The sequence below is a fragment of the Pongo abelii genome, chromosome 13 (assembly GCF_028885655.2).
Source record: "Pongo abelii isolate AG06213 chromosome 13, NHGRI_mPonAbe1-v2.0_pri, whole genome shotgun sequence".
Lineage (NCBI taxonomy): Eukaryota > Metazoa > Chordata > Mammalia > Primates > Hominidae > Pongo > Pongo abelii.
This window is the reverse complement of record NC_071998.2, coordinates 79181413-79207088: the sequence shown is the minus strand read 5'-3', so window position 1 is coordinate 79207088 and position 25676 is coordinate 79181413. Positions and strand designations below refer to the sequence as shown.

The following is a 25676-nucleotide window of genomic DNA, read 5'->3' as shown; positions in this document are numbered from 1 at the left end:
AATATCCAGGAGTGTCATTGCCGGGTCATAGGGTAAATATATGTGTAACTGTGTAAGAAACTGACAAATCATGGTGCAGAATGGATGTACCCTTTTACATTCCCACCAGCAATGTGTAAGATTCCAGCTGTTGCATATGCTTTATAGCACTTGGTATTGTCAAGTATTTTTTTCTTTTACCTATTCTGATAGGTGTGTAGTATTACTTCACTTTAGATCTAATTTGCATATTCCTAATGTTTAAGGATGGTAAATAAATTTCATGTGCTTCTTTGCCACCCAATTCTCTAAAGAAAGAGGCACCCATGAATCTTTAGTGAAGTGTTTGTTCAAATCTTTTGCCAATTTGCTAATTGGATGGTTTGATTTCTTATTGTTGTGTTCAGAGTTCTTTACAGCTTTTAGATACAGGTCCTATCAGATGTGTGGCTTGAAAATATTTCTCCAGTATGTGTCTTATGTTTTCATTATCTTAACAAGATCTTTCACAGGGCAGACATTTTTAATTTTAATATAAAGTCCAATTTATCAATATTATTTTTATGGACTGTGTCTTGGTATCATATCTAATAATTATTTGTCTAGCAATAAGTCAAGGTTTTTTCTGACATTTTCTTCTAAAAGTGTTACAGTTTTACATTTTGCATTTTGATCTTTGATCCATTTTGAGTTCACTTTTGTATAAATAATACACAAGGTGTTCTTTAGGTACTAGCTGCTCTTCAGGAAGATTCGCCTCCCTGGTATATTAGAGAATTGCTACAAGACGCTACAAGGTGGGCCTGTGCCGCTTCTCCGTTCTCTCCCAGCTCTGGATGTTGCTGTGATTATGTGATATCAGGAGCAGTGGCAGCTCTTTTAGGATCAGGAAGTAAAATGTTTCAGAATGAGGAACAACATGACAAGAACATTGGAGTAAAGAAGAGCCACAAAACCAAGCTTGAGACCCAATACCTCTAGGCCTCCTGTTAGGTCAATAAGTGTCCATATTATTTAAGACAATGTTAGGGTTTTCTCTCACTTGAGTGTTGTGCATAGCAACAGAGGCCCCATCCTAGCCAATGAGGTGCTTGGTATACAGGGATTCATCATGATAGGGTTTGAATCTGTGTCCCCACCCGAATCTCATCTTCAATTTTAATTCCCAGTGCTGGAGGTGGGACCTGAAGATGACTGGATCCTGGGGGCAGTTTCTAATGGTTTAGTACCATTCCCCTCATGCTGTTCTGGTGAGTGAGTTCTCATGAGATCTGGTTGTTTAAATGTGTGTTGTCCCTCCTTCCCCTCTCTTCCTCCTGCTCTCCCCATGTCTATGTGCCTGCTTCCCCTTCCTCTTCCACCATAAGTGAAAGCTCCCGGAGGCCTCCCTAGCCACTCACGGAGGAACCATGCAGCCTGTGGAACCATGAGCCAGTGAAACCTCTTTTCTTTATCAATGACACAGCCTCAGTTATTTCTTTACAGCAATGTGAGAAAAGACTAATACAGGTCACGACCTTTCAGTCCCAGAGTCCACATTCATGAGCCCAACAGGGAATGGAGGAAACTTCTCTCATGCATTCTCAGCAGAACCCAGCAGAAGGCAGGAGTCGGTCCCAACCGTGAAGAAAGAAGCAAATATCCACAGCTCACAGGGGCCTCACAGCTGGCCAACTTCCCTGTAGAAAGTAAAAAGTTCCTCTTCAAAGTTTCCCTCCTTGATAAAGAATAAACCATAAATGTTAGAAATAATAGTTTCTTTTAAAGACTAACTTCCTTTAAGCTTCCTTACTTTATGCTAGTAACTCTTTGTTGGGCCCTATCTTATGTACCTGTTAAACGTGCTGACAGGCACGTAGTACGTTCCATGTCCTTGTACCTTAACCAAGATATTTGTGCTGGACATGCTCACAGGCATGCTCCAGCTCATGGCCTACGCCCCTTCCTTATTTGGCATAAGCAACTTCCTGTTTTCCTTTGTCTTTCCCTTACTTTTACCTATTTAGAAAAGTTTTAAACTGTTAGCCAATCGGGTTTTAGTTTAAATTGTGTGGTCCGGCTCCAGCCAATGGAGACAGGACACAGTAGCAGAGACAAAGTGTGCAAGGAATAAAAATTGCTTCCCTCCTTTTTCAGGTGTGCTCTCACCATTATTCCATCTGTGATTAGCACCCTTTCCGCAGAAAGTAAAGATTGCCTTGCTGAGACAATTCAATTTATATTTGAGTGCTATCTCACTGTGGCACCAGGGAACAAGCATTTACATATAACATTCCCAAACTCAAGGGTCCATCTATGTTTTATCGACTTGTGAGCACGTGAAATGTATAAGGGTATGTTCAGGGTTAAGCTTGACAGACTGAAATGGCACCAGCGGATTTCTCAGCAGCAAATCTACTGGGAAACCGTGTGGACTTTTCAGAAGAGGCCGCTGCTGGAATCCCCACCACACCTCTCCTTGGTCTAATTACAGGAGATGTTCAAGGGATCTAATTCGAGCTTTCTTTGTAAATCAGGCTGCAGCTCCAGAGATGCTGATCTGAGTGTGCTGCGTGGTTAATTGCGGCTAACAGGAGGAGGGTGGACATATGCCAATATTTATGCAAATAGCAGAGCTGCTCGAGGACTGTGCCCTGGGGGACTTCAGCTCAGCATGGCCAACATCCAAAGACTTCAGGCCCTGCTTTCACAGGGCAATTTGGATTGCTCTGCAGATTGGATGGAAATAAATTTTGCATATCAATGCTAATGGTGTCAAGGGTCCATAATCAGCCCTCGTGCTCCTAATTTTAGACCCAGCAGCGCGTCTGTGTGAAGGAGCAAGTTGGGAGTGCCGGTGGAACTCATCCTGCTGGGAGGCTAATAGCTCAGCTGTTCACCTTTCTTGGCATCAGGAGAGCTTTGTATAGGCATTGAAATGTGAGAACATCAAATCCTTAAGATGCAGTCTAACACATCCCCTGAAAGCCTAGAGTTTGCAGATTCTGCAAAGCAACTGGCCTCAGTCTGGAGCCCTGGAAGCATCAGTTGATGTATTGTGAGGATCACTCTCAAGAGATGGGGAAGAAAGATAGGGTGTCAGCGGTAGGGTAAGATAGGGTGTTGGGGGTGGGGTAAGATAGGGTGGCAGGGGTGGGGTAAGATAGGGTGTCAGGGGTGGGGTAAGATAGGGTATCAGGGGTGGGGTAAGATAGGGTATCGGGGGTGGGGGTAAGGTAGGGTAGCGGGGGTGAGGTAAGATAGCATGTGGGGAGTGGTGGGGGTAAGGGATAGAGCGGCTTCACTCTGGGGAATGCTCACAGCCACAGTAGTGTGAGTGCACCAGCCAGGAACGGGGCCGGCACCTGCAGCATCCACTGAGTCCTTGCCTTGTACTGTTCCAGTCCACTTGCTCCTCACGTTAAATCCTCTGTCCAGACACAGCTTCCCTGGGACCCTTGCCAGGCACAGCGCCAGGGAGGGCTGTTCAGATGAAGTGCAGCCCCCATGCCGCAGCCCACCCTAGGCAGCCGGCTGCTACACGCCTGCCTCCTCCACCCTCCAGGCTGCATCCCCTGCCCCCAGCTGGCACTCTTCCTGGGCTGGTGGCTCACCTGGTGGTTGCTGACTCTTGTCCCTGAGGGTTCTGAGCCTCTCGGCTCCGAGTCTTTGTCAGGCTGCAGGTGCAGCACCTGCCCATGGAGAGTAATGTGGGGTACGGGGCAACCAAGGGCTCCAGTGGCTCATTTGAGTGCCTGCACTTTTCTCTCTGCCTCCACTAGGCTCTGGGGCTACTACAAGATGAACAGAGCCCAGTCTTCTCCTTATCAGTGTTGGCTGGAACACAGTAGTTCTGGAAATGTCTCCCGTCTCCTGCATCTTGGTGGATTCCCTGAAAGCAGAAGTTGAAAGGGAAGCTATTAGCAGGGTGTTAAGAAATGACAATGAGTCAAGAAAGACAATAAAATATGAGCCTTTCTTTAAATGAGTGAAACAGGGCTGTGAGGGACTGAATTGTCAAACCCTTCCTGGGGAGCACTAGATGCCCACACTCCTGGGGAGCAGTAGATTCCCTCACTCCTGGGGAGCACTGGAAGCCCTTAGTCCTGGGGAGCCCTGGAAGCCCTCACTCCTGGGGAGCACTAGAAGCCCTCCTGGGGAACACTGAATGCCTTCACTCCTGGGGAACACTGGAAGCCCTCACTCCTGGGAAGCACTGGAAGCCCTCACTCCTGGGGAGCATGGAAGCCCTCACTCCTGGGGAGCATCGAAGCCCTCCTGGGGAGCACTGGATGCCTTCATTCCTGGGGAGCACTGGAAACCCTCACTCGTGGGGAGCACTGGAAGCCCTCACTGCTCGGGAGGACTGGAAGCCCTCAGTCCTGGGGAGCACTGAAAGCCCTCAGTCCTGGGGAGCACTGAAAGCCCTCAGTCCTGGGGAGCACTGGAAGCCCTCAGTCCTGGGGAGACTTGCCAGGGCCCTGCTGAGTCCTTCCCAGCACCTGGGGATCCCACGTTCTCACTTCTGCAGGAAGATGCTGGCATGGCCCCCTGAGTGTCCATGTCTTCTGGGGGAGACAGATGTCTCACGAGATGGGGAAGGGACATTGTGTGGTTGGGAAGGGGCCACACATCTTAATCACGCCCAGGAACCACCAGGTTCCACCTGGCACCACCAGGTTCCACAGGACAGCAGAAAGGGGCAACAAGATCCTCTCCCTCTGATTTTCTCTCTCTCTTAGTCTCTCTCTCTCACCCCTCTGTCTCTCTCTCTCTCTCTCTCCAGCTGTCACCATGGCAACAAGAGCACACACTTCCCTTTCTCTTCTTCACAGTGTCAGAGCACTTGTGTGGGAGCAGCTGAACTTCATTTGACCACTGATCCCTGAGACCACCTTTATTATAACCATGGGAAAGAGGTCAGAGGATCGGAAGGGGGAAAGCCACCATCTGCAGACAACTCTCTAGGAGCCCGGCCCGAGGCCACGTGCTGGGGACCCCTGATGTTCTTGGAGCCACACCAAGAAACAAGATTCTAGGAAAGGCCTTTACTGCAACCCTCAGCCCCCATGATGGGTGGATATGCCCCTCTCCTTGTGGTTGAGGACCCTCAAGGTGCCCAAGGGAGCCTGCCAGGGTCCAGAGCATGCCAGGGAACTTGCTTGGAGGAGGCAGGTGGGTTCACCTGCTTCTTGGTCATGGTTTATTCCAGCTCAGAGGGGGCTATTAGCCTTTGGCAGCCTTGCCTAACAGTACCCAACAGGAAAGGAAAGGGCACCATCTCCTTCTCTTGGCATCTCATGAGGGAGACAGAGAGGGAGAGAAAGGTAGAAGAAAGGAGGAAGGGAGGAAGGAAGGTTAGGAAGGAAGGAAGCAAGCAGAGTAGGGGGAGGGAGAAGGAAAGGAGGGAGAGAGAGGAGGAAAGGACGGAGAGAGGGAGGAGGAAAGGAGGAAGGGAGGAGGGTGGAGGGAGTAGGACTGTCCTTTGGACTTCCCATCCTTCAGCATCTCACTCTGGCATTCTGGAAGTTCAGCTTATAGATGAGAACTTTCTCCATGAGAAAAAATTCTGTAGAAACCACTGTTAAATAAGGGAAACAGGGAGAATTTATAACATGTGCCCAGGAAAATAAAGCAAATTCTCTATTCTTTAACAAGCATACCTGGGTCTGCTGTGTGCCTGGCAGGTGCAGACTCTAGTGGTGAACGGCGGCCAAGGAGCTGCGTCCCCCACCTCCATGTTGCGTAAATGCAAACAGAAGACACACACTTGAAACGTTCAGTGTATCTTAAATTAATTAGGAATCTCATAAAATGATGCAAAGGGCCATAGGTTCTTCATAATGTTTTTTACTTATTCAATAGTTTGCTATTAAACACCAAGATCAGTCATAGATTCGTCTCAAATCATCATGAAACGCAGATAAAACTGTATTCTTTCCCTGTTTGCTTTAAGTCCCGTCCCAGCCTGGTTACACATCCAAGAGAAATGAATTTGACTCCAAACGCCTTACAGTGTAAAATAAATATTCATTGACAGCTTTCCTCGGGGCCTGTGAAGTCCCATTATGTACCACATAGCAAAAGTGTCCCCCAGTTCCCACATTAATCTTCCCATGGTCCTGAACAATGTGGGCAGCTGTCCCAAAAGCCCCTGACACACACACACACGCACACACACACAGTTCACACATGCGCACACACACACAGAGTCCACACACGCACACACGCACACACACATGCACACATGCGTGCACACACACAGTCCACACACACACGCACACAGTCCACACACGCACACACAGTCCACACATGCACACACACAGTCCACACACACACATATGCACACACACAGTCCACACACACGTGCACGTGCACACACACAGTCCACAGACGCACACAGTCCACACATGCACAGACACACACATGCACACACACAGTCCACACAGTCCACACACATGCACACACAGTCCACACACGCACAGACACACACATGCACACACACAGTCCACACACACAGTCCACACACATGCACACACAGTCCACACACGCACAGACACACATGCACACACACACAGTCCACACACACATGCACACAGTCCACACACGCAGACACACACATGCGCACACACACAGTTCACACACGCACACACACACAGTCCACACATGCACAATCTACACACGCACAGACACACACATGCACACACACATGCACACACACAGTCCACACACACACGCACAGTCCACATACATACACACACAGTCCACACACGCACAGACGCACACACGCACAGACGCACACACACAGTCCACACACGCACACATGCACACACACAGTCCACACACATGTGCTCACACACACGCACACACAGTCCACACATGCACAGACACACACATGTGCACACAGAGTCCACACACGCACACACAGTCCACACATGCACAGACACACACATGCACACACACAGTCCACACACGCACACACACATGCACAGACACATGCACACACACAGTCCACACATGCACAGATACACACATGCACACACGTACAGTCCACACACACGTGCACACACACACAGTCCGCACACAAGCACACAGTCCACACACATACACACACGCACACACACAGTCCACAAACGCACACAGTCCACACACACGCACACACACACACAGTCCACACACGCACACACACAGTCCACATACGCACACACACATGCACACACACACACAGTCCACACACAGTCCACACATGCACACATGCACACAGTCCACACACGTGCACACACACACACACAGAGTCCACACATGCACACATGTGCACACACAGTCCACACACGCAGGCACACAAATGCACACACAGTCCACACACGCACACACACATGCACACATGCATGTGCACACACAGTCCACACACACATACACACAGTCCACACACACACACAGTCCACACAGACACACATGCACACACACACACAGACACACATGCACACACATGCACGTGCACACACATACACAGTCCTCTAAATAACAACCCGTCCCTCAATTGCTTCTCTCCTCTTTCTTCCTGCACTTTCTGGCTGACGCCATGAACCCTTAAAGCACAGCCAGCCCCTGCCCTCATGGGGATACATCCTCACTCTGATTCCTGGGGTCTCCTGGGGAAGAAGGAGAAGGCAGGAGACAGGCAGAGCACACCTGGGCTGTCACACCTGGAAGGGACTCGTGTTCCAGGGCAGGATGGGCTTCCAGGATGCACCCCCAGAAGGCTGCCTTTTCCTCCTGAGGCTGGGTCATCCCTTGGCTGGGGCAGAAGATCACAGTGTGGCAGCCCTCCCTGTGTCCTGGGTGCCAAGTCTGACCCTTTCCCAATGCATGGCAGCCTCACCAACAAAGAGCCTCTTCTGGGTGAGCAGGAGGGCCAGGGAGAATTCTGGAGAAGAAAACCAAAGAAGACGTAGTTTATTACAACCAAGGAGGGATTGTGAAACAACATTTGCAAAATGATGACAGCAAGAGAAAGGCGACAAGAGTTGAGTCCATCTTGCTTCTGACCTACAAGCTGTCTTTGGTCCTTCCTCGGTGTAGGTCAAGCTAACTTTGGTAGGAATTTAGTTTAGTTTCACCTTAAAGCAAAGATGATAACAGCCCTTCTCAACACTAAATTGCTTTTGTAAAACTGATGAAAGGCCACAAGGTTGGGATGATGATAAGGGTGTGAATTCTGATAAGCTGGGCGTAGTGTCTATAATCCCTTACTGCTCAGGGGCCATGTGGACAGAAGCCACAAGATTCATGACTCTCCCCACTGCTCCATTACATAACTTCTCCCTTTTAGAACCTAAGACTGTTTTTTTTCCAGAGTTGTTTTTCAGACTTGACTCTACCTAGACTCATGACTCAGCTGATCCTGTGGTCCCACCCAAGGGTGGACTCAGCACATGAAGACTGTTTTTCTCACCCCATTGTTTCATCTCTAATCAATCAGCAGCACTCCTTCCCTAGCCCCCTGCCCACAAAATTGTTCATAGAACCCAAACCTGTGAGCCTACAGGGAGACTGATTTGGGTGATAATGCCAGTTCTCCCACGTGGGCTGGCCTGGCATCAATTACACTGTCTCTCCTGCAATGCCACCTTCTTGGTTGATTGACTTTTCCTGTGCAGCAGGCAGGAAGTACCTGCTGGGCCATAACAATTGTGCTGCTGCAGGGTCCATGCCCAAGTCATTTACTAGAGCTGTAAAGACTCAGAACAAGTCCACTCAAGCCTCTCAGCTCCCTCCAGGTGCTCTTCACCGCCTTCTTCTGGTGCATAATGTTAGGATTGTGAGATTCATCCTACACATCCGTTTATTAGGGAAGAGAGAGCAGGGAGGAGCCTGCATATTATTTTATCAGTCAGCATGTTACTTTATTTTATCAACAACCAGGCACAAGATCTACCCTTTATAGTGTGTCTGGAGAAAACAAAATATAAATTCAATGGGTGTTGTCTTGAATCCTAGAGGTTTAGTTCAACCTACATGAAGGTAGGTGCCTCACTTGAACTGGGGGCAGGGAGGACCCTGGAGGACGGGGTTGTCCGAGCAGCCGTGTGGATAGTGAGGGACTCTCCTCTCTAGGGCAAGAGGTTTGTGTACAAATTCTTTCCCTCTGGATACCTCTGGCCTTTATCAGTGTCTCCTTCATTCAGCAAAAGACTCCTGTAGATGCTGGAGATGAAGTGGAAAGAACAGACCTAGTCTTGATGTGTGGACTTCACACACCACTGTAGGCATCAACTAAGCGGGTGTATGCCAGCACTTTCTCACACTGGGGAGGCCCCACCTTGGAATCACTGTGATGTGCTTTACACACATTTGATCATCTGATCTTACAGGTAATAGCTTGGGGAGTGTGGCTCACATGCGGTGGCAGGACGCACAGTTGTAGTGGGCGGAGCACACAGATGAGGCTGTCGGTTATTAGGTAAGAAAACCAGGACAGCAGAACCAAGGGCCCTGGATCCAGCTGGACTCTGTTTATGACCTCATCCCTGCAGGGTGCCATCCTGGCAGGTGTGGGAGATGCTCAGGGACACAGGGAGAGCCAGGACCCTCTGTGTCCTGAAGGAACATCACTGGTGAGAGAGACATGAGAACAACTGCACTGAAAAGCAGAAAGTAAACGCCAAATGCGAGTCCACGGCACCTGGGAGATGCTGTCGACTCCCAAGTCACAGACTCTCAACCTTCTTCCAATTTCAGTCCCAGCAGTGGAGGACAGCGCCGGGAGCACTGCAGGAGGCTAAGGGCGTTGCTGACAGCCAGGCAATAGCTGTTGGCCCGCCTACCCACAAGAACCCCTGAGCACCAGGGTGGTCTGCAACTTTGGAGTCACAGATGATTGAGGCTCAACATAAATGGGTAAGCATGGCCAAGCCCAGCCTGTAGGGACATGACACCTACGTGTACCACATTTTGGAGCTGATCCCAGTCTCCAGCAAAGAGCAAATCAAAATATCCCCAATTACGTTGTGGACATTGGTGATGATACAATGCCAGCTGGGATATAATGAAGGCTGTGGGCTCCCTGCCAACATCTGCTCAAAAGTGAACACTCATTTCTACTTACAGAAAAGCAAGAACCCTTTAAGTTAAAGGGTAAATTAGCTTGCTCTATTGGAAGCACTGCCTCCTTGCTCAATGAGCTGATGAGAAGTGTTTCCGCCCACCCCACCCCCTCCCAACAGGTGCAGTCAGTGCTGGAATCTCTTTAGCATCACAAAACCAGTAATGAGCCAGCCCCTCCTCCCACTGCACCCTGCAGAGCTAATCCACAGCGCTGTCAACAGGAGGGGCACACTCCAATGGGCCCAGCAGGGAACAGAGGAAGCGCTGACTGGGACCAATGACAATATTTTTCAATTACGCATACCTTGTGCTTGGGTAACTCAGTCTAAGAGACCCCAGAGGGGTGCCTTGTGCTGTCTGGGTGCCTGGTCCTCCTCTCCAGGCCTTGTCTGGTTCTTCTCCCAAACCATCTCCTAGTCTGATTCTTCAAAGCAGCACTTTACTGGTCAGTAGAACTTAAGCAATAGAAATACAATTCAATTTTATTTGTGATGTCATAATGCAAGCCACATACATAATTTTTAAAAATATTTTCCAACAGCCACATTTTAAAAACGCAATAAGCAGCAGGTGATATTAATTTCAATAACATTTTATTTAACTCAATAGATCAAAAATATCATTATTCCAATATATCATCAATATAAAAATTAGTAATAAAACAGTTTACTTTTTTTTATACTAAGTCTTGGGAATCCAGGGTGCATTTCAAACTTATAGCAAATTGCAGTTTCAACTTGCCCCATTGCAAGGGCTCAGTAGCCTCACAGGTCTAAGAATTGCTTTCCACAGTCATCTGCTCAAGACTTTGCAATGACGCATTCTTGCTTCTTTGGTGGAGAAGACAGTGGGTTGTGGAGTCACACCATGTGGACCAAATCCCTCCCCACCTAACAAATGGGGGGCCTGGAGAGAGTTATTTCACATTCCTAGGTTGGGTTTCCTCACTCATAAAAAGAATATGATACTGTCAGGCCTCTGAGCCCAAGCTAAGCCATCATAACCCCTGTGACCTGCACGAATACATCCAGATGGCCTGGAGCAACTGAACCACAAAAGATGACATTCTACCATTATGATTTGTTCCTGCCCCACCCCTCTCTCCCTTTGCTGACTCCTTTTTCGGACTCAGCCCGCCTGCACCCAGGTGATTAAAAAGTTTTACTGCTCACACAAAGCCTGTTTGGTGGTCTCTTCAGATGGATGCACGTGACAAATACTAGTTCTTCCTTCATGGAGCTGACGTGTCATGGAGCTGACGTGTCATGGAGCTTACCTCATGGGAAATCCTCAAATGAGTGCTCCCAAAGCCCACGGGGCAAGACAAGGACATGGTTTTCCCACGTTCTTGGTTTGTGGACATGACAGGAAGTCCCCTGAGGCCAGGGACTCCAGAACTCATCAGTCCTCCTGTGCCCTGACCACCCTCACATTCCTCTGCTCCTCCCCAACCCCAATCATCCTTTCCACCTGCTGGTCTCATTCTCTACCAACGTCATCATTTCCATGTCTGCCCTCACCCCACTCCCTGACCTTTCTCTCCTCCTATTCCACCCCCACAATTTATCTTGCTGTCTTCTCATGAAGGAATTCATGTGACATCGTGCCGACAAGGTCTTGAAGCATGCTGACAGAACCCTACATCTCACCTCTGTCTGCTGCCTCATTCTCCATGTGTTCCAGACCACAGGGTCTTGGGTTCCATGGTGTGGAAACTAACGCAGGGCCAAGCAGCTTTCCCAGACAAGGCTTTTATTTGGAGACTTGTGCTTGAATGCAAGGGAGACAGTGGAGGTGCGAGAATACTCCAGCTGGTTCCCCAAAAAGAGCCAGTGGGGATTTTTTTTTAATTAGGCATACCCTACATCAGGAGTAGGGTATGCAGCTGGGCTGGGCAGTGTCCCTGAGGGGTAGGGCATGTGGGTCAGCATATCTGGTCATTGTGGTTTTCTCGAGTCACGGGCCGCTTGGCCATCTGTCTGGCAGCAACAAGGCTGTGAATCAATCATGCTGCATTTCTTCCCCAGGTGGGGCACTACGCAACCTTGGTTCGAAGTTTGGATTTCCTCAGGCCAGTTTCTGGAATCTATTCAGTAAAAGGTATGGCTAAGCATTATTAGAGCACAGAAGAACTACTGTTTTCTTTGTGCAACTAAAAACTTGGGGTCACTGGTAGAGTGTAAGTGAGGTGCTTGTGTGGGTTTTGTGAAGAGAAAAAAAAAGAAAAAAATATATTTGAAGGAGCAGTCACACCCCCTCCTTCTATCTATCTCATATGTCTTTTAAACACAGGCACCTGTCCCTCCCAGGGGCTCAAAGGACTCTGGAGGATCCCACATCATTAATTACTGAGTCTGAATGAATGATGTACACAGGGCATGGCATGGTGGTGCCTATAACATTTACTGTTTAGGCACGAGCTCCTGGAGATAACATCTGGACCCAACATTTTAGTCACCATTAGAACCCACATGGCTGTGTCATTGGAGACAAAAATAGCAAACGCCTGTTAGTGCAATTCTGCAGGACAGTCCTGGCACTGGCTGCCAGAGTTAATGCAGATCCCTGCAGGTCAAGGGCATGCCAGCTGCAAGTTCAGGGGTCCTCAGGCCATCCACACTTCTAACCAACTGGCTAAAACTGGAGGCTTCCCATGACCTTCTAAGGTGTGATAATTCCCTGGAATTACTCACAGAACTCAGGTAAGTACTGTGCTTATGGTTACAGCTTAACATGAAAGAATACAAGCCAGGACCAGCTGGATGAAAAGGTGCATGGGGTGAGGACTGAGAAGGTCCCAGGCATGGGGCTTTTGTGTCCTCTCCCTATGGAATCAGGATGTGGCCCCTCCCAGCCCATTGATGAGTTCAACAACCAGGAAGCTCCCCTGAGCCTCAATGTTCAGAGTTTGTCTTGGGGCTCCATTACACAAGTGTGATTAGCTGAATCATTAATTAATCATTAACTGAGCTCAATCCAGCCATGACTAATTGAACTCAATCATCAGCTCCTCTCTCTTTTTTGAAAGCCAGGGTGAGATACCTTGGCTTGAAGCTCCAACCCTATCATCACATGCTGGCCTTTCCACCATTGCTAGTCCCCATCCCAAGACCATCTGAGCCACTCAGTTGTCCCAGGGTCCAACCATAAATAACAAAGGTGTTGAAACTGCAGTAGGTTTCTTGCCCAATGTGCAGCAAGTCAATACACAGAGACTCCAGGTTGTAGTGGAGAAAGAGGCTGAATCATAAGGCAGCCAGAGGAGGAGACAAGAGGAAACCTCAAATCCACCTCCCTAAGGAGTTTGGGGCTAGGGATTTTAAGGGTTGGACAAGTACTGGGCTAAAGTTTGGCTGGGCCCAGTGGCTCCCACCTGTAATCCCAGTATTTTGCAAGGTTGAGGAGGGCGGATCGCTTGAGCCTAGGAGTTTGAGACCAGGCTGGGCAACATGGCAAAACCTGGTCTCTACAACAAATATGAAAAAGTAGCCTGATGTGGTGGTGCAAACCTGTAGTCCCAGCTACTTGAGAAGCTGAAGCAGGAGAATCGCTTGAGCCCAGGGGATGAAAGTTGCAGTGAGCTGAGATTGCATCACTGCATTCTGGCCTGGGTGACAAGACTAAAACCCTGTCCAAAAAAAGAAGAATAATAAAATACTGGGCCAAGGTTGGAGATGGCTGATGGGTCAAAGAGTGCAGGGTGAAGTCGTGGAAGGTGGTGAGTGAACTGCAGTGTCCTGCTGATTTGTTTTCTCTGTGGAGGTCTTCAAATTGCCTGGCATCAGCAGTTCTGCCGGAACTCAGGATCTGGAAAACATCTTCAGCAATTCATCTAAGGTCAGAAATCCTATCTACAGGAACAACGGAGCTGCAAATCAATTCTGAAACAAAAGCCTTAGGATTCTAAGGTCAGGAGCCCTGTCTACAGAAACAGTGGGATGGAAAAGGCCAGGACCCAGTGCCATGGGACTTTTGGTTAGTAAACAGCTACAAGGGAGTGGGCCAAGGTGCAGCATAATTAATGCTTAATTATTTCTGTCTAGAACCCAGAATGCAATTCTCTTTAACCTGTGAGGAGAGTTTCAGTGTCTACGTCCAACAGGAGACCCAAAGGGTTTAGAAACTCCCTCCCAGAACTGGGGATAAGGACCGGACACATTATTTATTACATAGGCTTCAAAATGCATAGAAAATTGAGTTTTTGTTCACTCTCACTTCTAGTGTAAACCAAAAATGCAATCCTAAGCCTCCCAGTCAACTGAACAGACCTCCTCTGGGCCAAGGGAAATCTGAAAAACCAAATTCCTGGCCATGACGGGAAGGGAGGTGGACAGTCCTCGTTAATATCCACTTCCTCTGGTGCGTAGGCACAGCTGACCAGGATTAACTTTAAAGTAGACAGCATAAGACTGACAGAGTCTCTGTTACAATAAAATACCAAATTTCAACCTGACTATAGCATCATGTGACAGATAGCAGGCTCCAAAGGAAATCAAAATATTTTACCCCCAAATCTATTTCTTTGGCATTTGAAATGGCCCTGCAAAGCCATCTCTTGTGGGAAATTTGCATATGTAAAGAATCCCTTTCCCTTTCTAGGTCTTCTCCAGGTCCAGGAGAGATGGAACTAAGAGTCTGATACCTTTTAGTGTCTGAGACATTCCCCATCCATTCTCTCTGAAGCCTGCCACTTAGAGGCATCATCTACATAACGAGAATCTTGGCTTCCACAACCTCCCTTATTTTAACTCAAGCATTTCTTTCTACTGACTATCTTAAGTCTTTATACAAAGCTTACTTCTTTCAACCAACTGCTAGTCAGAAAATCTATGAATCCACCTAGGACCTCGAAGTCCCTCCCTCTTCTAGATATCCCTCTTTTCTGGGCCAAATCAAAGTATACCTTGCATGTAGTGATTGATGTCTTTGTCTGTAACTTCCGTCTGCCTAAAATGTATAAAACCAAGTTGTAACCTAACCACCTTGGGTACACATTCCCAGGACCTCTTGAGACTATACCCTGGGCCATGGTCATTCATCGTTGGCTGAGAATAAAACTCTTTAAATGTTTTACAGAGTTTGATGTTCTCACCAACACTAGTAAATCGAAAATTATTAAGTTCTCAGTTCTCTCTAAATTCATGAAATAAAACTTACACACACGTACGCACATTTTAGTGTTTATTATTAACAGTAATATTCCCAAAGTCATTGAGAGAACGTAGTTCCCATAAGTAGCAGAAGATAATGTTGCAACCCTTTATGCAAATAAAAATAAGGAAAAGTTGTAATTCACACATACATGTGTGTGCAACAAAAAAGTCTTGTATAGAAAATTCTAATAATGAATATATTTTTGAGTCTAAAAACATTTCCCCCCCACATTGTAAATAAACATCTAGCAAATAAACATCACAACTACAGATAAATAAGATTGTGCTCCCATAAATATCTGGTGAGGTTATGAGTCAAATGGTTCCTATTACTACTTCATTTCACTGTGATCACATTACGAGAAAAGCAAAGGAAGAAAGAATTGGCGTAGGACACCCTCAGGGTTCTTTCCTCTCAGAGCGACTGCAGTTTAGAGTCTTATTTTCCTGTTAGGATGGAAAGTTGGATCAAAAATACTCTATAACCTGGAGGCTTTCTGGCAAGTTAGGAAGTTCTAAACTTTATGCCTTTTGATGATTATAATTAACATGTGAAATGTCTTTCAAATTTCCTACTGAATATCCTTTATATTTGTCCTAAGGCTTCAGTCAAATCATTTTCAGTACAAAATACTAGATTTTCCAGCTTCTGTAACACAGCCTCTCTCTGTTTACAACTTTTGCTTTTGAGAGAAAATAAATGTCACTTTCTCAAGGCTCCAGTTTACTTGAGTTCCATTTCAAAGGATGTTTTTCTTGGTGTATAAATATCATTGAAAACAGGAAAATAGGAGGTTTTTTTCCTGAGGTCTCCTGGGGGTATATACACTTACCTGTAATTTTTACAAAATGCAATGTCAAATAATCTCATTGATGTATGGTGTCTTCTCCATGCATGGGATGGTACAGTACAGAACTGGGTAAAATAACAATTATTGTTGTCATATCATAGCCTCTATAATCTTTATGATCAGTGATAGGAATTTTAAAAAACTATTTTTGCTGTTATTGATGTTTTTCTTTGACATTTCTTGTAATATAATTGAAGTGAACAAAGAGAGGAAAACACAAGTGAAAGAGTCTGTTGAATTTACTCGTATCCCTGGTGTAACGGTGGTCAAAAGGGCACAGTGCTTTGGTTAAGGTTGTTGACTATTGACACATCAAGCAGCAATTTTCTTCCATGAATCTGCATAAATACATCGGGGAATATGGTCCTGTTCCAGGAATATTGCTCTTTTTGAAAACCCTATAACTTACAGAAAATTCAGATTAAGCTCCTGGCAAAATTATTGTCTGGAAACATCCTGCAGGGCTGAGCATCTCAAGCCAAGTCAAAGCAGCCACCTAAAAGAAGGAAACCATTGCAAAACCCGGGGTCTTAGGAGGAAGCTCTGGACTTGTGGCTTGCACAGGAGCTGGGTAACGGAAGTATTCCTCTCTTAAGTGATGCAGTCTTTTCTAGAATCACTGACATTTCATGTGCTTGTGCAAGCAGGTCATGCAACCAGGTGACTCTCCTGGTATCTCTTCGTGCAGCCAGCACCTGCTTCCCACCAAGTTCCCTTCCACCATCATGGAATCCATAAGCTCATAAGCTTGCTGTCCTTCTCTTCCTTCTTTTTTAAACTTCAAAGGCAGTCCACAGCTTTATAATCACGGAAAGTTTCTTTTCTGAGAATGACTCTGACTATAAAAGAATATTAGTATTCAAGACGCAGAGCCCACGCTTCCTTGTCTGGCAACCCATCTGGCTTTGCTGCTTTGGTGTAAAAAGAAGACCCACCAGCCACTGTGTTTCCTTGCATTTGCTATCAGATTATGCTCAAAGACTGTCGTCAATGACCTGGAAAACGTCTCATCTCTGACTGTGGAATTTATCAAATTCATGAGAGACAGTCTTGAATTACTGCCTTTCAAGAGATTTTTGTCATGAAATGAAAGTGGAATATAAGATTTTTCTCCACAAAAATTCTCTTGCTTTTTAGTGAGTAAGTTCTTAAAGGTTTGCTTGAACTTCATACATAAACTTCACTTTGGGGAAAAAAAAGAGGAACTTGTTCTGGGAACAATTTGACAGGGAAGAGGTTAAGTCCTGGCCTGGCTCTCCTGCTGAATTTCCTGGCATCAGGTGGGTTGTCTGGTGAATTTTCTGGCATCGGGTGAGTCACCTGGTGAATTTGCTGGCATGAGTGGGTCATCTGGTCAATTTCCTGGCATCAGATGGGTTGCCTGGTGAATTTGCCAGCATTGGGTGAGTCGCCTGGTGAATTCGCCAGCATCAGGTAGGTCGCCTGGTGAATTCGACGGCATCGGGTGAGTCGCCTGGTGAATTTGCCAGCATTGGGTGAGTCGCCTGGTGAATTCGCCAGCATCAGGTAGGTCGCCTGGTGAATTTGACGGCATCAGGTGAGCTAAGCAATGTGCTCACAGGCCGCACCATTCCAAGCTGGTGTGACTGAGACACCCTCTGTGGAAGAGGCTCATCCTGCCTCAGAAAGTCCAGAGCTGCCTCTAATATGCTTCCTCAGGCAAAAGTCCAGGGACAAATTCTGAACATCTTCTTTAAGAAGGACTCTGGGACTCCTGCTTACAGAGAGATGAAGTCATCTACTTTTCCCTGTTCATGCCACTGAGTACAAGCAGAAGCCTGCACTTACTATATTACAGACAGAAGGAAAGCAGCGAGAAGAAGTCAGGTGACCTGCAGACTTTGGGACCTGGGGAGCAACATGGAGGTGCATTCCCTGTGCTTTCTTTTTGCCTCACGCATCCCAGAAGGGGAACTGGAGAAGCCAGCAACCTGGAAGTGAGAACAGGACAGAAAACAACTCCTCAGCCGGAGCTTGCTCTCTTGCACCAAAGGATGAGGAAAAAGCAGCTGACCAAGACCAGGAACCGCCTCGATCCTTCCCATGCAAGGTCAGATGAGGGGTCCACCCTTCACCCTCACTAGGCTGCTGTGAGGCACCCCAGCCTCCCACTGTTGTGGTGTCAGAGAAGGCTAAGCTGAGAGCAGGGACATTCGTCTCCACCAGATATAGGTAATATCGCCTTCCTCACCCAGGAGTGCTGTCAGGGGAGACCATGGCTGGACTTCCACTACCCTCCCCAGCAGCAGGAGGATGACATTCCCTCCCATCCAGCATTGTGTAGTATCCGTGGAAGACTAGTGGAGAATAAAGAATTTTGCTGTGCCCAGAGATGACCAGGCCACCCCGACGTCCTGTATTGTCTGTGGAGGTCACATGTGGCCAGTAAGGAGGAATGTCTACCTCTCCCAGGCATTGGGGTATCAATGGGCACCCCACTAGGGAGACAGAATTGCTATCCTCACCTATGCTGTAATAAAGGCCCCCCTGTGTGTATTGATGGAGCTCAAGTGGAAAGATGGATTATACCCTCACCAAACAGTACCAAAGTGTCTTCTCCTTCACCTGCTGGAGGGATGCCAGCTAAAACCAGCCAAAACAGAAGATTCAAATCATACACAGAATCTCATAATACCCCAAATGACCAGATTGCAATAGAAAAATCACTCATATGAAGAAAGCAGAATACTTCAAAGCAAATTAAAACACAAAATCAGTAGATGTTGAAATTGAGATGACAGTGATGTTAGAATTATCTGACAAAGATTTTAAGTCAGCCATCATCATAAATGTGTTTCCATTTATGCAATTGTGGACAGATTTAAGCAAATGAAAAAAAAAACCAAAAAAAACCAAAAAACCCCCAGAAAGTTGCTGCAAATAAATGGCAGATTTATAGAAGAAACAAAAATAAATGTTAGGGCTAAAACATACAGTAACAAAATGAAACACTAAACCACAGAATGGGGGTGCAGAGGGAATAATCAGATGATACTGCACCTGGAAGACTGTTTGCCACTTGAATATAGAACAATAAAACTACCCAATCTAAATAATAGTCAGAAAATAGACCAAACAAATGAACAGAGCTTCAGAGATGTAGAACAATAAAATTACTCAACCTAAATTATAGTCAGAAAATACACACACACACACACACACACACACACACACACACACACACACACAATGAACAGAGCTTCAGGTCCTGTAGGACAATAAGAAAAGTTCTAAAGTTTGTGTCAACAGTCCTGGAACAGAAGAAGGGAGAGGGTGGGTACGGAAAGTACACAAAGAAAGAGTGTCTGAACGCTTCCCAAATATGGCAAAGGACAAAACTATAGATTCAAGAAGGTGAGCAAATCTTAAATAGGATAAATGGAAAGAAATCCACATTAAGACACATTATAGTCAAACTTATGAAAAGCACATATCATAGTAAAAGTATAAAGACTAGAGACAACAAAAATATTTTAAAAGCAGCAAGAGAGCCAGACATGGTGGCTCTCCCAGCACTCTGAGAGGCAGAGGCAGGTGGATCATCTGAGGTCAGGAGTTCAAGACCAGCCTGGCCAACATGGTGAAACCCCGTCTCTACTAAAAATACAAAAATTAGCAGATTCTTCATCAGAAGCCATAAGGCCCTAAGGAAATGGTTGGACAGTTTTCAAGTACTGAATGGAAAGAAACATCAACCCAGAATCCTATACCCAGCAAAATATATCCTTCAGGAATGAAGAGAAAATTAGAACGTTCAAAGACAACAGAAAACTAAGAGATATTGCCAATAGATTCCTTCAAAAGAATGGTTAAAGGAAGTTCTCTAGACAAACAGTAAGCAATAAAAGAAGGAATCTTGGGACACTAGGAAAGAAGACAAAAACCTTGGTTTTTCCACAACCCCTTACTGTAACCCAGACATTCTTTTCTGTTGATTCCAGCTCTTTAGATAATAACCAATTGCTAATTAGAAAATCTTTGAATCTGCTATGACCGGGAAGCCTCTGCTTCCAGTTGTCCTGCCTTTCCAGACTGAACCAATGTATATCTTACATATATTGTTTGATGTCTTATTTCTCCCTAAAAAACAGTTTATAAACCAATTTGTAGGCTGACTACCATGGGCACATGTCATCAGGGCCTCCTGAGGCTTGTCACAGGCATGTCCTTAGCTTTGGCAAAAGAAACTCCCAAATTAATTGAGACTAGGCTCAGGTACTTTTGGTTTATAGTTTTCTCAGTAGAGGGTGCTTGGAGAACAGTGCAAGGAGAAACGGGCTGTCCTGCTGCTTCTGGGGCCATAAAGTTGAGAAGTGATATGAGGTGGGTGCTCTGCCCAGCCATGTGCCCAGAGGGGAGTCACCCAGTGACCTCAGAGCCTGGCCTGTCTCTTGCCCTCTGGACATAGACACAGCACTCTCTATTCCTCCAGTCCCACTAATGCATTCACTTCCTTTGCTCACCTGCACTCCACCTGCACTGCAGAGGGTTGCCATTGGCACCTTCCTCCCTCTGAAAACCTGCATGCCTGGTTTCTGCACCCCAAAGTTGCTTCCTGTCTGCCCAACTAGTAACTGAGGGCCAACTCACCTGGGAAAATCAGCAAATGTCTCTACCTCCCAGTGGGTTGCAACTATACCTTCTCCAATGAGGTCTGAACCTCAGACTTAGGGAGGGGTCCCCCTTTCAAGCTTGTCCTTCTTTGAGTACTCTACCTCAGTCCAAAAGTACTACAGAGTTTTATTATATATTATAGTTACTCTTTTCTTTTAAATAAATTTTTAATTTTAGAAAAGCTTTAGATTTACAGAAAAGTTGCAAAGACAGTACAGATTGTTCCAATATACTCTACATCCTATGTCTGCCATTGTTTACATCTTAAATTACCAATGTACATTAGTCATAGCTAATGAACCAACATTGATATTATTATAGTTTACTATTAGCTAAACTCTGTATCTTATTAAAATTTCATTAGCTTTTCCCTAATGTTCTTTTTCTGTTCCAGGATCCCATTCAAGATACTACATTAAATTTACTCATGTCTGAAAAAAATGTCTGTGTCCTAACTCCCAGAACCTGTCAAAATGTTAGGTTACATGGCAGAAAGGAACTACAATTTCAGATGAAATTAAGGCTGCTAATGCACTGATCTTAAAATAGGAGGGTTAGAGGAGTAATGTCAGCAAGATGGAAGACTAGGAAGCTTCCAGAAATCCCCCATATAAATGTAGAATAAACATCTAAATACTGGCTAAAATAGCCTTATAGGAGCCCTTGAAATCAGTAAAGATTACAGCAACCAAGCAAAAACCCAATCAAGAAAAGTTAGATTCAAAACAGTAAAAAAATTTCATGGCATTTTAATTTGCACTTGCCCTACTCCCTCCCTGGAACTGTACAGTATGGTTTGGGGGAAGCAGCAACCCAGTCCCCAGTTACCCTATGGGGCAACTGAGCAGAGAGAGCAGGGCAGGCCAAATTTGCAACATTCTAATCTGTCCAGGGATTGCCTGATTAATCTCTGTGTCACCTAACTGAGAGCTCAGATGGCCAAATGAAGCACACCTCAGACTGGACAAAGCTGTGAAATATAACTTATGAAAGCTTCAGGGGGATTACAGACCTGCAGATGCCTGGGACAAGAGGTTAGTGATTGAGAAATACAGTAGAAGTGCTAAGACCCTGGGAAGAGGCAGGGGTGACACTCACAGAAATGAAGTCATGAAAAGCAGCTGTGTATAAGGTGGACTGGAGAAAGGCATGCACACAGGGAAGACATATGCCCAGAAAAGACCTGAGAAGACTTTAAGTGCTCATGATGAACTGATACATGAAGGTCTTCCCCTATACAGAGCCAGTCTATAAAGACAGAGGTGGCTGTTTTTTCAACTGCCAGTTTTCAACAAAAGGTCACAAGAAACAAGAAAACATGGTCCACTCACAGGCACAAACTAACCCTCTAAAAGTTGTTCCTGAAGATAAAAGGCATCAGGCTTACTAGCAAAGACTTTAAAACTACTGTCTTAAATATGCCTAAAGAGCAAAAGAAAAACACAAAGAACCCCCCCGCCCAAACCAGGAAAATGACATGTGAACAAAATGAAAATATCAACAAAGAGAATTTATATAAAAATAACCAAACAAATTCTGGAGCTGAAAAATCTCACATCTGAATTGAAAAATGTATTAGAATTCATCAACAGATTCAAACAGGCAGAAGAAGGAATCAGTGAACCTGAAGACAGGCCCTACTGAATCTGAGGAGCAAAAAGAAAAAAGAATAAAGAAAAGTGAACAGAGCATAAGGAATTTATGGGGTGCCATCAGGTAGACCAATACATGCATTATGGGGTGGGGGTCATAGTAGGATAAGACATAGAGAAAGGGGAAGGAGATAGGCAGATTATTTCAAGAAATAACGACCCAAAACTTCCCAAATTTGACGAAAGACATAGACACGTAAATCCAAGAAACTTAATAAAATCTGAAGAAATACACAATAAAATACATAAATTGTTGAAAGACAAAAAGAGACTCTTGAAAGCAATAAGGGAAAAGCAACTTATCACGTACATGGTGCTACAGTTTGAATGCCTGTCCCCTCTAAAACTCATGTTGAAATTCAGTTGACACTGTATGTAACACTATTAAGATGTGAAACCTTTGAGATGACTAGGCCATGATGGCTCTGCCCTCATTGGTGGGATGCATGCCATTAGAAAATGGCAAGTTCAGGTTCCCTTTGTCTCTCTCTCTTACCCCTGTTGCTCTTCTGCCATGTGATGCTTGTCACCATAGGATCACACAGTAATAAGGTGACACGGAAGAAGACCCTCACAATATGCCAGCACCTCGATACTGGATTTCTTGGTCTCAACAACTGTTAGCCAGTAAATTTCTGCTCAGTATAAATTGCCCAGTCTCAGGCATTCTGTTAAAGCAGCACAAGATACTTCCTCAAAGAAATTATCAGCATATTTCTCAGCAGAAGTTGTACAGTCCAGAAGTTAGTGGGATGATATAATTAAAATGCTGAGGAAAAAAAACAACCAAAAATTCTATATCTAACAAAACTGTCCTTCAAAAGTGAGGGAGAAATTAAGATATTTCAGATAAAAGCTGAAAGACCTGCCCTACAAGAAATGCTAAATGGAATACTTCAAAAGGAATAAAGGATGCTAGACAGTAACTAGAAGCCATGTAAAAATACAGATTTTCCATAAAGGCAAATCTATGGATAAATATAAGAATCAGTTTTTGGCTTATAACTTCACTTTTTATTCCTCTACACAATTAAAAAGACAAAAGCATACAAATAATTATATAGTAATGGGTACACAATATATAAAGATGTAACTGTAACATCAATAATATAAAAATGGTGGGTGCTGTCGTAAAGGAGTAGAGTTTTTAAATTGTGATCGGAATTAGCCGGTACCAATTTAAAATACACTGTTACACATGTAGGATGCTATATGTAATCCCCATAGTAACCACAAATATCAATAGAATGTACACAAAAGGAAATGGGAAGGAAATCAAAATATTTCACTACAAAAATCAACTAAACAAAAAGGCAATAATGGAGGAAATGAAGGACAAAAAAAGCAATAGGACTTAAAAGAAAAAAACGGCAATAGTCAGTTCTTCCCTATCAGTAATTACTTTAAGTGTAAATGTATTAAACTCTGCAATTAAAAGACATAAATTGGCAGAATTGATTTTTTTAAAATATGATTCAACTAGAGGATGTCTACACAGACTCACTTTAGATCTAAAGACACAAATAGGAGGCTGCCCATGGTGGCTCACACCTGTAATTCCAGCACTTTGGCAGGCAGAGAAGAGCAGATCACTTGAGGTCAGGAGTTCGAGACCAGCCTGGTCAACATGGTGAAACCCTGTCTCTACTAAAAATATAAAAATTAACTGGGCATGGTGGCATGCGTCTGTAATCCCAGCTACTTGGGAGGCTGAGGCACAAGAATTGCTTGCAGGAGGCAGAGGTTGCAAGGAGCCAAAATCATGCCACTGCACTCCAGCCTGGACAACAGAGCAAGGCTCCAACTCCAAAAAAAAAAGACACAAATAGGGCCAGGTACAGTGGCTCACACTTGTTAACCCAGCACTTTGGGAGGCCAAGGCAGGCAGATCACTTAAGGTCAGGAGTTTAAGACCAGCCTGACCAACATGGTGAAACCCCAACTCTACTAAAAATACAAAAGTTAGCTGGCCATGGTGGTGTACACCTGTAGTCCCAGCTACATCTACTCAGGAGGCTGAGGCAGTAGAATCACTCGAACCTGGGAGGCAGAGGTTGCAGTGAGCCGAGATTGCGCCATTGCACTCTAGCCTGGGTGACAGAACAAGACTCCATTTCAAAAAAAAAAAAGATAAAGACACAAATAGGTTGAAAGTAAAATAATATAAAAAGGTACCTCTGATCATAATGTTGAGTGTGTTAGGCCTTAGGTGTAGGTCTCAGGAAACAGAATCTTTCTGACTACTCTTGTCTTCCCTTCACCTGCTCCAAGGTAGGATCTAATCTTCCCTCACCTTTCTTCCATGAAACCAGTCCCTGGTGCCGAAAAGGTTAGGGATGGCTGCTTTAGAATAAACTGGCAAACATTAAGTGCTTCCCTGAGCTCTGTAAGCCACTCCAGCAAATTAATCCATCCCAAAGAGGGAACCCCAACTTGAAGCCTGTCAATCAGAAGTTCTGGAGGCCCAGAGTTGTAACTAGTGGTTGGCGGGGGCAGTCTTGGAAACTGAGCCTTCAACCTGTGGGGTCTGACATTATAAGCTCAGGTAGATAGTGACAGAATTTAATTGGAGGATACCCAGCTAGTGTCTACTGCTTGCTGGTGGGGAGAATCCCATACAGTTTGGTTACAGACATCTTCTGTGTTGATGATTGTCTTGGTGGTTTGAAAGCAGAAGAAAAACATGGTTTGATGGTTTTCCCCCCCTAAAACAGCACCCTATGCAAATAGTAATAAAAAGAGATTAAGGCCAAGCGCAGTGGCTCACGCCTGTAATCCCAGCACTTTGGGAGGCCGAGGTGGGTGGATCATGAGGTTGGGAGATCGAGACCATCCTGGCCAACATGGTGAAACCCCATCTTTACTAAAAATACAAAAATTAGCTGGGCGTGGTGGTGTGTGCCTGTAATCCCAGCTACTCGGGAGGCTGAGGCAGGAGAATCGCTTGAACCAGGGAGTCAGAGGTTGCAGTGAGCCAAGATCACGCCACTGCACTCCAGCCTGGTGACAGAGCGAGACTCCATCTCAAACAAAACAGAAAAAGACAAAAGAGAGATTGGGGTGACTATAGCAACATTAGACAAAATAGTCTTTAAGTCAAAAACTGGTATAAGGTACATGAACATTGTATAATGATAAAAGCATCAACTCACCAAGAAGATACACACATTTTTCTCAAGTGCACATGGAACATTTTCCAGGACAGGGTATCGTAGGCCACAAAATAGGTCTTAATAGTTTAAAAACATTTGAATCATACAAAATACCTTTTCTGATAAAAATGTAATGAAACTAGAAATAAACAGCAGAAGAACCCACAT

General features: G+C 45.3%; 2 long non-coding RNA genes across 6 annotated transcripts; one reads left to right on the top strand and one right to left on the bottom strand.

The window, feature by feature from the left end:
* Positions 1-1409: 1409 nt before the first annotated feature.
* LOC129048081 (uncharacterized) lies at positions 1410-10519 on the bottom strand. The gene is made up of 5 exons (XR_008510116.2): positions 10370-10519; positions 7665-7885; positions 5622-5692; positions 3573-3850; positions 1410-1696 (listed from the first exon to the last, which is right to left on the bottom strand). It is a non-coding gene; the product is annotated as an uncharacterized LOC129048081 (long non-coding RNA).
* Positions 9346-25658, top strand: LOC129048080 (uncharacterized). 5 transcript variants are annotated; one of them, XR_010136440.1, is made up of 5 exons: positions 9346-9858; positions 12093-12165; positions 13828-14040; positions 16532-17538; positions 17601-21092. It is a non-coding gene; the product is annotated as an uncharacterized LOC129048080 (long non-coding RNA). The 5 variants fall into 5 exon arrangements; XR_008510111.2 differs by lacking the exons at positions 16532-17538; positions 17601-21092 and adding an exon at positions 21099-25658 and having other exon boundaries at positions 9443-9858; XR_008510115.2 differs by lacking the exons at positions 16532-17538; positions 17601-21092 and adding an exon at positions 14109-14587 and having other exon boundaries at positions 9443-9858; positions 13828-13973.
* Positions 25659-25676: the final 18 nt, after the last annotated feature.